Below are 12,945 nucleotides of genomic sequence, written 5' to 3'. Positions count from 1 at the left end.
AGAACAGGCTTTCATGTAGCCGGGCACACAAGTTCTTTCGCATCGCGCATTTATTGTGGCCCTATATACGAGCGACTGGTCGTTATTGCTTGCCTCGCCTATATTATGAGAAAAGAGCGACGAAGCTGTGCTATCCCAAAGATCCATCTACACGCACTCTCCCCCATGAAGAAACTTACTGAAGTGCTCGGGACAATCGACGATCACAAACGCATGAAGGCGGCGTCAGAACGATTGTGTAAATCTTTCTCGACTCCCGATGGCACGTGACATACCGGCATGTCTCCAACCACAGAAAACAACGTATCGACTGCTAGGTGTATAGCAAAATCAGGTGAGATCCCTGGGAGGGCTTTCGCGATGTTTGATGACAACCTGGCATGAAACCGCCGTGAGAAAACGTTGCAACGAGAGCAGTTCAACTGACTGAATGAACTGTGCACCACCAGAGGAAGCTTCAGCCGGGCTGGACTGTCTTCTACGGGCTTCGAAGCGAGCAAGCAACTCTGCGACAGTGCTAAAGCCGCGCCCGTCGACGACTACGTGCTACATGCACACTTTTTTGTGACCGCTTTCACTGTTCCTATAGCATACACAAGCCTTAGCTTCTGTGGTTACCTAGTTTGGTTCAGGCATCAAATAGTTCTAAATCCATGCCATCTCCCTCTTAGTGACCGATTCTGTAATCACATCTTGACAGCATGCTTGAAATATTATAGTTACAATGGTGAACAGGCACCACATAACGTACACAGGCATTTCTAACTAGGACTGCGGATGGCCTTCACAATTTCGTACTGGTTTGTCATGTAAATAGCTGGCGCCCCCTTATGCGACTACTGCAGCTTCCATTGCAGCCCCTTTGTGGTCTAGCGTAAGTCTCCTTGGAGCTCGCTCAGCCGACTGAACGGTCAACCCTTCACAGAGGTAAATATCGTGCGTGCATGGCCTCCCTCGTTATCAACCTAGAAAGCTACGCGCGATTTAATGATTTTCATGAAATCAACGGACTTCTTCGCTGGGCGTGAGTTCTCCTTTTTTTTTGCCTTCTCCTTGTTTATTTCAATCACTAATTCCTTTTCCCCCAGGCAGAGTAGCAAACCGAACATCTGTCAGTTAACTTCCTTGCCTTCCACCCCGTTCTCTCTTTAAATAAATTCCCGGGTTTTATGTGCCAACACTACGATATGATTATGAGACATGCTGTAGTGTGGGACTACGGATTAATTTTGACCACCTAAGGCTCTTTACCATGTACCTCAATCGAAGTTCTCTCGTTCTATCCACTTTTGAACACATTGCTTTTCACAGCACCTATACGATGACCCCTTCACAGCATCATGGCTCAGAGCGACATGGCCGACTTGCCGGCACAAGTACTGTGTTTCCCTGTAAGGTCCAGTAGCAGAATGACAGCTGTGACGCTCAAAGCCATTGTTTCAGTACCAGGATCGAAATAAACACAGAAGAAAGCACTCGCGCAAGGAAAAAAGAAAGAAGAAAAGCCACACACAACAACAAAAAATTGCGCGCTTTCATAGTATACAACAGAGCAAACATTGAAGCTCCGGAAACAAGTCTCAAGAGTCCGAAATGGTGCGCCTGACGCCAGGAAAAATTTATCTCTATCAGTGATGCGCGGCAGACGGGCACGCAAGAAACATCTCTTCCGGTTCAAGCACCCGGTTCTTGTTCGAGAGTCGTTTCTTTTTCTTGCTTTTCTTTATTTTATCGGTCGTTGGACCTGACGTCTCGAGACTTCTTACGTTACGAAGGCTTTGTCACGAGAAACCTGACTGCAGGTTACTTTGACTAGAGCAAAACGCAGTAACGTTGAATTGCTTGTAAGCACGGGTTTCGCTACACCTTAAATAACTTATAACTTGAAGGTTAGCTGGCAGAAAGACGTACCTTTTTTGTCACATGTTTCTAAACCATTCAAGGTAACGCCCAAGTTGGCTTTAAGACGTCCAGATTTTTCTCAATGCTCCTACACCTTTATAACTTTCTAGTCTGTGCAGACAGCAAAAACAGTACCGCAAATATTGTGGATATTTTTCACCCAAACCAACAATCAGTAACAAACTGCTTTTTGAAACTTCATTTGTTTTTCCATACTGGCATCCTACTTTCACTCAGTCAATGGCGTAATTCCTGGTATTATATTGATGAGAAAAAAACTAGTATGTTGGATTGGATGGCGGTCAGGCTGTCTTTATTTTATTTTCTGTATTTTTAATTAGAGCAGCACCACCAAACAGTTTAAGCGGGAAAGCAGGTTGCTCATCTCAGGCTAGTCGTTCATGTCAGCGCATTTCCCTGATCTTCATAAGCAATGATCGCCAGGAGCTGTTCGCATACGTGCTGTTATCGCCGTCACTCCGCCCAGTAAACAGATGAACAGCTTGCTTTCCCACTCAGACTGTTTGGTGGCGCTGCTATTCCGTGCACACTAAAGCGCCTGGATCTTCGAAAAGTAGCAACAGGCTTCGATCTCACTACCGAGCTACGTGATTGGACGATAACTTCAGCAGGCCCCCTGGTGTGGGCTAGTTGCAGCTGGCAGGCCACGCGTGCCACGCACGCAATAGTGCTTCGTGCGCAACCAATCGGCGAACGTCTACACGTAGCTTCCACAATGGCAAAGGTCCACAGTTCGGCACGTGGCGAGCCGCCCGTTGTCTTTTGCTGGGCTCTTTACCGCTTGTTCACGCAAAGGGAAAGCTAAAAGCAGCGGCTTTGAAAGATATATCGAATAAGCGGATTTTCCGCCTAGCGTCACACAGCCGTTTATTGTGACGCTGCGCCCCAGGGGTGCGCAATTTAATTTTTTTTTTCTCTCTTGGCACAAACCACGAGGGCGCTGCCGGCCATTGTCGCTACTTTTAAAAGATCCGGGGTCTTTAGTGCGCATGGATGCGCAGTCATGGTGACAGTGACAAGAACTTTAATGGTCCTGAGAAACTGGCCAGGGGGAGCCGAAGGCTCCCTCAGGTCAAGTCGGTGGCTCCGCCCACGATGGCACCGGGAGGCGAAATGCGCAGTCATGGTACTTTTCATACTTCGCGGACTTTCTCTAGCCGCCGGAAGATGTAAACACGCGATTTGTGCCTTGCTAGAAACAAATAATTTTTAGTGTTCTTACGATTCTCTACAATACCTTAATTGACCTTTTGACAATTACAGCAACAATTAAAAAGCTGGCTAATTTCTTTTATTTATTAATTGAATGTCAGTGACAAAAAAATCATTGGCAGTTTCTCAACAAGACTCCAGACAACATGCACTTGGTCTTACTCGCGTAAAATAATCTGTTTATTATTATTATTATTATTATTATTATTATTATTATTATTATTATTATTATTATTATTATTATTATTATTATTATTATTATTATTATTATTATTATTATTATTATTATTATTATTATTTCGGTGCATGAGAGCTGGGACACTGATTGGCACGTGTCAGAGTAAGTTTCGCAAACGAACGGGTCGAGCGCAGAAAAATGCTCATCCTCTCTTTCGTGCAGCCGCAAGCTAGCAGACACATTTTCCTTTAATCTCCGTTGCACGCACGTTATAAGCTGCACTCAGAAAAGGCCGAGAAGAGTGAGGGGGGGGGGGGGGGGGGGACTCAAAAATGCTGCTCATCGGACTTCAAGACGCCTGGCGCGAACGGAGTGCCGCACATTTGCGGCGAGTTGCGCATTTTTTTGCGGCTGCCTCGCCGAAGAAGACTCGAACGACTCGAAACCGCATTTTCCCACCCGCAAAGCTCGAATCTTGCGTCTTAATGAGCTTAGGCGCAGCGCATCAGGAGACGAAGGGTCCCTCCCCCCGATAGGAAAGTAACGAAGCGAGCGTGTTGCGAAACGCGCCAGAATCCCACGTGCGTGTCCGCTCAAAATTTACATACTCACAAAGCAAGAGGACGACGACGACGCTCGTGGCCGACGGACTGTTACAAAACAACTCGTTTCCAGCGCCCCCTGCTTGGCCCACCTAAGCGCTAAACGCACTGCAGCGCAAGCCAGCACGCTTCGCTTTTTGCTTTGTTCTTTCAAATGAGTAAGCAGATATATGCCAGATGCAGCTCGCAGCGCGTATCCCACGGCTCGATCTGCGACTCGGAGACTCCCCCTTCTCCCAGCACATAGACTCGCGCGAGGAGCGTTTCAGAGAGCTGTGTGTATACCCGAGAAAGAGGAGCCGGCTCGTAAGAAACCGCCGCCGCAAGAGGCAAGCGGGCGCCCGAAGGCGTCTTTTTGCGCGCGCATGGGAGGCGAGCGGAGCGTAAGCCAATTTAAGATGCACGATGCGTCTCCCGGGAAAAGAGGAAACGTGACCCTATGGCCGCCAGACACAAACCCGCGGGCCGCCCGCAAGCCCATCTTTTGCGAGAGCGCTGAAGATGGCCGAACCGGCTGCGTGAATGTTTGCTTTGCCGCCACCTGCTTTCCTCCTAACCTTCCTGACTCAGGAAAGACAAAAATGAAGGTGAGAGAAGAAGAACTATAAGCGCCACCAAAGGGATGAAAACGCCAGCGATAGACAAATAAACGAGACAATGAAGGACGGCCTGCCTCTCTTTTTATATCTTTGAGCTCGTTTATTTCTTTCATTCATACATATATAGCGCGTGTTGCGCTCGCGAGCCGTCTGTTGCTTTGTCTGTTGCTTTGGTGGTTTTTCGGGCTGGCCAGAAGAAGCGCGGGCGCTCGTTTTGTTTGGCGCATGCATGCCGAATGCATGTGCTGCGCTTTTCCTCTTTCCTCTCGGCCGCTATTTCGCGACGCTTGTGGCGTTCGGCGTGAAAGTGGCGCAGGCAGTTGTGCACACCCCATACGAGCCGCATCGCTCGCGCCCTGGATGTGGGTATGTGCGTAGCTGTCGCTTACACACCGGGCTAAGCGGATTCCAGCGTTGAAGAAACGCACGGCCACCGCCGGGCCTTGCGACAGATGTTTGTCAGCCGGCCTCGAGTTATTTGCTTCTTTCCTTTGTTCCTCTCTCTCTCTCTCTCTCTCTCTCTCTCTCTTTAATGCCAGCTTTATGCGCGTGAATACTCCGCTTCGGCAACCTGGGGCTCGGCTTTTCACGCATACATTCGTCGGACGTGAAGAATGGGTCCCGGTACTCTTGAGATTACCCGGGCCCGCCCCTGTGGAGAAAGCCGATGTATAGTACATACCTGATTTTGCTTTCCACGTCCGTGTTTCACGCTCGACGCGAGTTTAGCGTCGTGCACCGCACTTTCTCGTGCCTGCAACGTTTCGAGCGGGGAATAATGTGTTTCGAAAGGAGAGAGAACACACCGCCAACATGTAGCGAGCTAAGCGTGTGCCGGACGACGCAGGAAACAAACCCCTCAAGTGCCCTTTTTTTTTCTGTCTTCGCTTCCTTCTTACTCATTTTAACTTTCTTGATCCCGCAATGTCGCAAGAAACTCGAGCAAGGGAACTACATTAAGAGTTCTGTAAGGTTCTGCGCATTGCTTCTGTTCGCACCTTTCTTTTCTGCCCTGCCGAAAACACTTTTCTTTTTCCCGCGGGCACGCCGTGCGTCGGCGCGCTGGGCTATAGCGACGGTGTCGTCACGTATGCCTACCAGGCGAGTTCTCTATTTTTAATCGCTGTCTGTCTTGCGTAACTTCTGATTCATGGTTACTGCATCTGAATGACCCTTGTTAAGCCAACGCTCATTGGTTGCGCATTTAGGTGTACGAGTAACAGTTTTAGCACCGGGCAACACATAACACGTAACTTGGGTTGCGCGAGCGAAAACTATATAGCACACTCACGCGTTTAGCGCAGTGATGCTGTGTATAAATCTTGCATTCTTTTACGCCTTCGTAAGTTTTCCTATTTTGAAATCGCCCTATATGGCGGACCTCTCTCAGAACGTGTAATAGGAGTTCGTAATTCACAGTTGCCTAAGCGCAGGAATGCGGTTCTTGTTCCTAAAAACTGTTATCAGCGTGTTATACTAGTTTTCTTCATTCCATGTTTATGGTAAAGTGGAGCGCTCTTCCTTTCGCCTGATTTTTCTTTCGCTCTATTTCCGTAAAAGTGAGCCAATTGGATGTGACAGTTCACATTAACTATCAATCCATACTATGGTGCCCGCTTTTTGACTCGGCAGCTGCGCGCATGATTTAAACCAAGATATGTCCAGTGTCTCCTGGAAAATTACCTCTTGATGGGCTGTGCGTGTTTGCGTAACCCTTGCGTGTCAAAAAAAACAATAACAAACCTGCACTCCTTGCAAAGTATGCTAAATTGTGGTGCGGTACACGTGTCCTATAGTCAATGCACATCATTTACAATACTAGCGCCGAGCAAGCACTGTGCTTCAATAAAGGCTGGAAGCCCGTTCACGTGAACAATCAGTTCATGTGAGAAATAATGTGAGCAACCCATGTAGGTTTCTTAGAGCCATTTATTTCTATACTTATGATTTAGTTGTACAGCTTTTTGAGAACCCGCTATTCTAAAGAATGGTGTGGTGCGGAATGAAGGCATAAAAACGAAAGACTTACAACAGTATGTATCCCAATCTATTCGGTGTACTTATTGGAATGATCTGCCCATGTCTGTCTTTTTTTTTTTTTTGGGGGGGGGGGAGCATTTTCCGCGGCTCCCTGGAGTTGTAGCTTACGCGAATGCTCAATCTTACTCCAAATCTTCCCTCAATACACGCTGACATCAGCAGCAAGTGGCAACATAGTATGCAAGCGCGAAGCAATTCCTAGCAATTAGGTGCGGATAGCACACTACACTCCACTAAACGTTTCAATGGAGGTCACCGCTGTTCTTGCATGTCACGTCTTTACACGTTTTAAAAAAGCAGCCTACAAGCCTGGAAGACGACCAGCGCAGCCGCAACAGTGCACTCGATATTTTGTTCTTTTCAAGTTGAACATCCTCTGCTGTCTCTTCCACAAGTCTCTTCCACAAGTGGTAAGTTTTCGGCGTGGGTTCAAACTCTTAGGGCGCACCACCGTTGCTGCCTTCATTCATTGCTCCGCAAGAAGCATTTTATTGCCATTTTACCTCCGTCAGCATTCGATTTTTTTTTCTTTTTTGTTCTTCCTGAAATCCCGCCCACGTGAGAAGGAAGAGAGAAATGCTTGCTTATTGCTCGCTTACTCCATTCACCACCTGTCCCGTTTTAGGCCCCATTTGCAAGCAAAGCACCGCTCGTGTGCTCACATTCACTGGGCTTTCGTACGCGGCGTCCGATTGCCGCGCTCTGGGTTTGTGCGGTTGTGAAGCGCGCTGCGCTGAGGTGCCGCCATCCCTTGATATTGCTCGAAGAAGGACGGTTGCGATGCTTCGGTGCGGTGAAGGGATGATGGAGGAAGGGGTTGTTTAGGAGGAGGTGTTATATGGAAATAGGCCCCAAATCGCAGCACCAGCGCCGCAGCAAGCGACGGCGCAGCAAACTCTTTCGTTTCGGAACGCCGTCTCCGATGGAAATTGCAGCAAATGCTGTCACGAGCCTGGCTCGTACCATCTGCGGCTCGGAAACGCGCGCAAAGCAACCCCCCTCCGTATCCCCGTTGCGCAGGCAGTCAGAAACGCCGGGAACACGCACCGTGCTTCGAGCGAATAAATGCCTCCAAAATTGCGTGGTGCGCCTTTCCCGTGCACGGAAACGTACGCTGGATCGGGACAGGTGGCTGCGCTTATTTTTCGCAAGCATCCCCTTACTTCTCCGTACACAGCTATGCAGTATATATATACATATATATATAGTTTTTTTCATTTTCATTGTTTTACTTAATCGATTTTTTTTCCTCAGTTGTTTCCAACGTTCTGTACTGTTGTGCGAATTATTATCAGAAACATCGACGGTGAGAGGGAGGTATGACACATGCAGCAGTTATTCAGCCGGATAACTGGTATTGTGAGGATGCGCTTCTTTACAACAACGCTGTTGTATTTTTAGTCTTTTGTTTTTCTGTTTCAGCGCAATTTCCCTGCAGATTCTGCGAGCTGTCGCTCGCTGCATTGCGCAATGAATGGCACGGCGTGCGCGAACTCTGCGAGCATACAGTCGCCAGCTAAGCGTCTGTGAGGAGGCGAAGAAAACTGAAAGCTGATATACACACTGAAGGCTTTTGCGCTGCAGTCGATCGTGCACGAACGCTCCTTGTATGACGATACTGAGAATGTATTTGAGCCGCACGCTTTCCCTGCTTTTTTTTTTTTTTTTTTTTTTGCGTTCAGTAACCTTGATTCGGCGCCTCGCAATATCCGAGGTCGAACGTATGGGCGTCACGATATTGTGGACCTAGGAAGTGAGGATTGCAGTCTTAGTCATGTGGTCGGTAAAGTGCTAGCGTATAGCCAGGAAAATCAGATCAAAATATCGCTCTCTATAAGCAGTCGTTTTAGCCGACCCAGTTAGTAAGCAGCCTCCACCGAAGGCGGCCTTTCTGGTAGACGACCCGTAAGTGAACGACTGGAAGATTCGAGCCGCTTATTTACTCTCGAGCATCTGGGGGAAACAAAAACGTAACACGCTGGAATCTAAGCCCCCGTCTTCTTTGAGCGGCACGTATGCGCGAGACGAGAGCGAAAGTGAAGTACCAACGTGAGCCTCTATATCGCGGAATTCGTCACGGCATACCGTGGGTGTGAAGCTCGGAATAAATCGATAAAATTAGGCGTGCCTTACATAAATATAGAATACCAGCGCACCGCTGCAACAGCGCTCGGTATTTCAAGCGAAAAAAAAATAATTGTGATAAGCGTAAACTGAACCAGATGTTCTTAACGATAACCATAGCTCTGATTGACTGTTTACGTATCTTTTTTTTCTGTTTTTTTTTCTGTTTTTTTTTTGTCAGCCAGATGTGCAAAATTACAAACCTATCCTATACAAGCTCTGTTCAACAAGGAAAGATATGTGCAACATAACGTCCGAAAGCAGTACTGTAAGACTATGATGGACATCGTACATGGGATCGGAACTGTAGAAATATGACTTGAGCGTTCCTTGAGGTATGCCTAAACGTCTGTACATACCAGTGGTCTTCTATTCTAGCGCCGTTTGAAGTGCACACTTTCAAAGTATGTGTACGGCACGCAAAGAAACAACATCGCTTAATGAAAGCCAATGAAATTAAACGTCTTTATGATAACGGAAGCGCTTACGGTGTACTGGACGTAAAGGGAGTCATCTCTATTAACAGACCACAAGAACGCGAGTGTCTTAGGAATGCTAACGCTACATTTGTATTGGCAATTCCAACACTTGACACAGCCTTTCGATAACAACCAGGCGGATCAAGCCGAGAATATAACGCTACCGTAGTCATTGCGTACAGTCCTAAGGAAACTTGCAGGAATTGAAACGACAGCGATATCGCTCCTCGGGATTATTTCGAAATGCACCCACACAAAGTTCTTCGAGTTTCCCTTTTTTTCCTCTTTAAACACTACGGACAGCTTACAAATGTTTCTGTTAGCGACTTACATCCGTAATACGAGTGGGTGACGTCACAGTCCCGTTCATCTAGCATACCATAAAAAAAGAAAGGTATCCCAGAGCTCGCGTTCCGCCATCATTCGAGTTCTCCTATATTCCCTCTTCTTTTTTTTTTTTCTTTTTTTAACTCTCTTTCTTTTCATAGATCCCAGCTTGCCGCAAGGTTCGTACGACCCAAAGCTAAGCGTTGCCGCCACCCGCCTCCACAGAGTCTTCGTCACGACTCGCAAGAAGACAATGCCTGTTTGGCGATCCTCCAGGGGTGCTTATCGCTTGGACTCAATACGCGTTAATTTTTTTGCGCATTTCATTAACTCTCTCCTCGTGAAGCCTTTGCAGAGAATTCACGTGCGCTGAGCCCGACGAGCTTCCTCGCTCTATGGTACTCTTCAGGCCCAAATACTCATTAATCGGCCGGCGTGAATGCCACACCAAAACTTTCCTCTTATAAAGGGAGTCATTACGCGCGCGGCTTAATTTCCTGTCAGCCCCGTGCTTCAATCTCTGGTACAGTTTCGTGCGCTAACTTTTTTTTTCCTTCTCGTGGCCAAGCGCTGCACCCTTATTATTTCTTTTTCTCATCGCGTTGATTCTTAATGAGCAGAGATTCCATGCCTTCTTAGTTTCACTATCGAAAGCTTCATACCAGCTCAGACCCTTCACCTTTGATGTGAGAGCAGTAGCCGGTGTCTATTCCCGTGACTCGGACATTCCAATCAGGTCTCTTACATTTGGACAATAAAGTTTGGCGCTGACTCTCTTACAATCAAGTCCCAGGGTTTCTGTGCTTCCTAATTTCCTTCTTTTTTTATATGTGGGCCACGCCCATCGGCACCAGCACGACAGCCAACGTCTATATATATATATATATATATATATATATATATATATATATATATATATATATATATATACACTTCTTCTAGCATGCAGTGAATAGCATTGGAGATATTGTGTCTCCTTGCCTGACCCCTTTCTTGTGGAGAACCAAGGTTGCTGTGCAATTCTTGTAGATATTTGCCAATATAATCACGTATGCATACTGTACTCCTTGGTTACGTAATGCCTCTATGACTGCTGGTATCTCTTGAATCAAATGCTCTTTCATAATCTATGAAAGCCATATAGAGAGGTCGATTGCACTCCGCAGATTTCTCTATTACCTGGTTGATGACATGGATATGATCCATCGTAGAATATCCCTTCCTGAAGCCAGCCTGTTCAGTTGGTTGGCTGAAGTCAAGTGTTGCCCTGATTCTATTTGAAATTACCTTGGTAAATATTTTATACAATACTCTTAGACTGGGAAGGCTTAGGACTGAGAATCAACGGCGAATATCTCGTCAACCTTCGGTTTGCACATGGCATTGTCCTATTCAGCAACAATGGGGACGAATTACAGCAAATGATTGAGGACCTTAACCGAGAAAGTGTAAGCGTGGGTCTCTTTATACCTAAGAGACCTTAAGGAATAGAGCCTTGGTCATGCTCATGTCTATGACTTAGACCATCAACCTTTAGCTTTTTCCCTCACTTAGTACCACATCCGAACCCCTTCCATTTGTTTTTTAGTGTTAATCGTTTTTCGCTGAGCCCTCATTTTTGCTGAGTCATGCTCATGGCTGTGACTTCTACCATCATGCTTTAATGTTTCCTTCATTTAGGTCCCATGTCTGAACCCATTTCAGCGGTTTTTGAGTGTCCAGCTTTTTTCGCGGAGTCATTGTCATGACCTAAATGACACGCATGTCATGGCATTCATGTCATGACCAATCATTTAGCTTCATCATACACTCTTGTCAAACGTATACTGTGCCAATTTGGGTACATACCAAGTTAATGAAACGACCATGAGATCACAAAGACGTAGGCGGATAGATTAGATAGATTAGATAGATAAAATTAGATAGATAGATAAAATTAGATAAGATAGATAGATAAAATAAGATAGATAGATAGATAAAATTAGATAGATAAGATAGATAAAATTAGATAGATAAGATAGATAAAATTAGATAGTTAAGATAGATAAAATTAGATAGTTAATATAGATAAAATTAGATAGTTAAGATAGATAAAATTAGATAGATAAGATAGTTAAGATAGATAAAATTAGATAGATAAGATAGTTAAGATAGATAAAATTAGATAGATAAGATAGATAAGTAGTTAGATAGATAAACTTAGATAGATAAGATAGATAGAAAGATAGATAGATAGATAGATAGATAGATAGATAGATAGATAGATAGATAGATAGATAGATAGATAGATAGATAGATAGATAGATAGATAGATAGATAGATAGATAGATAGATAGATAGATAGATAGATAGATACTGTCAAAGTGGCAAATGTTCGCCAAGAAATGCTTCGCATTTAAAAATCGGCCTTCATGCCGTCGCCGTCATACTATCGTCGCCTTGCTGCTGTCGCCACAGGCACGCTCACCCAACATACACCCCTCCCCCCTTGGTCACCTTACACAAATATGTGCGTCCGTCTGACAATGCTTAGCAGAAGCCGGAACAATGCTTGGTACCCAGCTACCTGCAAAATGCTTCGCATGTCTTCGATTTCATCGTTCGTACGATCTGCAGTATTTTTTTTTTTCACCATTCTGTTTTGTCGTCGATTTTAATACAGTGCTGCTATGTAGCTCTAGAGCTTTAAAACACGCTATCTGGTCCATCTGTTGTTTTCTCAAGTGCCCTTTTTGCTACGGAACTACAATTTAAACTATGGGTGCTAGTTGGTGTAACTGTTTGTGTTATCGCGGAAATTTTGAATGTTGAGCCTTAGATGAACGACAATGAATATGGCCACGCGCCATTAGTTGTCAGAGTAGGAAAACTAAGTCAAATGTTTGAAAATTCAACCCATGAAGCCGTGCCGCGTCGCAGCTTCGGTGATTTGCGAACGAGATGTGTTAATATCCCGCGTGTTTTCTCTTCGTGTTATTCCGAAAGATCTTCGGCTATGTTATCTGCGCGCAATTTTGACATCTGCAAAACTTATGCTAATCAATATGTAGTGGGTCGGTTCGTTCTTCTACTGTCAACCTATTTAATAGTTGCATATGTTGGTATTTGCAATTAAAAGTTATTTAAATGACATACTGAGATTTTACGTGCCAGAACCGCGATCCAAATATGAGGCACGCAGTAATGGTGACTCCGGGCTAACGTCACTAGAGCAGGTAGGTACTGTTATTTGCATTTTAATATACACTGTGTACAGTATACCTAACATTGCTCTATGATTACAAAGCTTTCACGCCCACGGCCGCAATCCAATATTTTGTCATACATATTCTTTTGGCATGCGCATGATCTACTGAAAGTGACAAAGGACAGTGACAAAGTTCGCTGTCATTTTCGGAAGCTTTGGACGCCGTCGCACGAGCCCTGTACGATTGGGAGGCCAAATCCGCCCGGAGGCCACA

The sequence above is a fragment of the Dermacentor silvarum genome, chromosome 6 (genome assembly GCF_013339745.2).
Source record: "Dermacentor silvarum isolate Dsil-2018 chromosome 6, BIME_Dsil_1.4, whole genome shotgun sequence".
NCBI classification, from domain to species: domain Eukaryota; kingdom Metazoa; phylum Arthropoda; class Arachnida; order Ixodida; family Ixodidae; genus Dermacentor; species Dermacentor silvarum.
This window is presented reverse-complemented; position numbering follows the sequence as displayed.